The following is a 2,353-nucleotide window of genomic DNA, read 5'->3' on the forward strand; positions in this document are numbered from 1 at the left end:
AGTTCAGCAATAGTTTTATCATGAGTCCCAATTTGGGTTTTATAGGCATTTGCAGCCATAGTCATTTGTTGTAATAAATTCAAGATGTTATATTCTGTCATTCCGTCTATATTCCAATTGTAGACTGAGGATGCCTTAAAACTTGGTTGGGTCAATGGTTTTACTACTCCTAAATCAGGAGCAGGGATAATTTGTAGGGATTGGTCCCAACTTATTTTATTGATATTTGTAGAATTTTGGAATTGTTCTATGGTTTCATTAATATCAGAATCTTGGCTTAAAGTATTTATTCTAGGGATAGATGAAGGTGTATCCGGAGCAGTCTGATTCATTGTTTCATTAGAACTACTAGCTGTTGCCATTATTCTACTTAATTGATCTTGAATGTTTTTTATAAATTCAGACTTATTATCTTGAATATTTTTTACACTAGGTTTAGATATTTGGTAAGGCTTAAAAACGGGATTTTTAAGTTTAGTATCATTGTTTTCAGGGTTTATTATTTGTTGTTTTTGTAAATGTTTTTCTAATTTATCTAATTGTTTTCCTATGGTATTTAAATTAACATTTGTGAAATTATTTTGTGTTATAATATTTTTTATGTTGACCTTATCATTTTCTCCTGGATTTTTTATTGGAATAGCTTCTATTTGTTGATTTTGCATATTTATTTTAATTCCTTGTAAAGGAGGATGATTAGATTGGATTATTTTAGTATCAGTAATTGTTTGCCATTCTTGTGTTTTATTTCTTATTGTAACAGGACTTACACTTTTAGAAAAGTGATATTTCAATGAATTTTTAGCAGCATATATTTCAAACCAATCAAAGAATAGAATATGTATTTTATTTGTATCTACAAATTCATAGAATTTTTCTAGAATTTATAAAGTGTTGGAAAAACCATAATCTTTTTTCCAGGTTATGTTTAGCATAAAAATCATCATGCAAAAATTTTTTATTTATTTGAAAGTCTTTTTCTATAACATTTAATTCATTAGTAATGTTTTCTATAATTGCAGAGAATGTTGGACTAGTTGGTTCTTGATATGTTTCTGAAGTATGGAATTGTTTTTGAGAGCTTTTTTCTTTTATTTTTGTATAGACTGGTCTAGGAATTTCAGAGGCGTAGTCTACATTTCTTAAAACTGAATTTGGTATATCTGAGGTAGAATTTCTAGGTTGTGTTTTATAGGGAATATTTATGACTGAAGGGATTAGTGATATTCTTCCTAAATCTATGGTATCAACAATAGAATAATCATCATATCTATTGCTACTACCAGTTTTTCTATTAAATGAGAGTTTGACTTTTCCATTCGCATATTGACTTATTTCTTTTAATTGGGTGTTANTATTAAATGAGAGTTTGACTTTTCCATTCGCATATTGACTTATTTCATTTAATTGGGTGTTTGTTTCTATGTGTCCTATAGGTTCTGGGTTAGCAGCACCTTCTAAGATCCATTCTTCAGGTAGTGTTATATCTTTCCATTGAATTGGTTTTGGAATTACAGTATTGGATTTTCCTAAATCTGTTTGTAATAATAGGGTTTCACCTTTCTTACTATGATATTTTACTTTTGTAGCAAAGGCCGAATTCATAGCTTTGTAATGGATTCTAAAAATAACAGCAACCGGTATTGATCCTTTAAGCATATTATAATTATGAGTTTTTATTTGTAAAACTAAGGATTTTAGAATGTTTTTATCATTTAGGGATACTGAGAAGTTTGGATAACAATCAAAAGAGATTGGCCCAGTACATAGACTAGATTCAACTGAACTTAATAATGAATCTTCGAAATTTGTGAATCTGGCATCTCTTAAAATAGTAAGAATGGAAGTATTTAATCCTTCTTTAGTTAAGGGTTTTATTCCTACTTGAACCAATCCTATGTGAATGTATTTATAATTTTTATCTTTGTGTTTTCGTAATGAATTTTGAGATAATAAATTGATTGTTTCAAATGGCTTAGTAAGTTGTATATCTCTTTCTTCTGTTTTAATTGTGAAATCAGATTTAAATATTTGGAATCTAGAATATTTATAAATTTGGTCCTTATTTATTCTAGGAATTTCCCAGTTATCAATGGATTTATAAAAATCTTCTATAATTATTTCTTCGGTGTTAATTATTTTATTATTATCATAAGAAGATGTAGCAGCAGAGTTTAAAGAGATAGATCTAGAGAAGATTGGATCCATAATTAAAAATTTTATTCTTAAAATTTATTTTCTCTCTACAATCCTAAGCAATTCTTAGGGATTACAGCCTTGAAGGACTTACTACCCAGACTTTCTTAGGCAAAAACACTCAAGAGAACCTAAATTTCTGGACTAAAATTTTTTT

The sequence above is a fragment of the Primulina huaijiensis genome, chromosome 16 (genome assembly GCF_012295235.1).
Source record: "Primulina huaijiensis isolate GDHJ02 chromosome 16, ASM1229523v2, whole genome shotgun sequence".
NCBI lineage: Eukaryota > Viridiplantae > Streptophyta > Magnoliopsida > Lamiales > Gesneriaceae > Primulina > Primulina huaijiensis.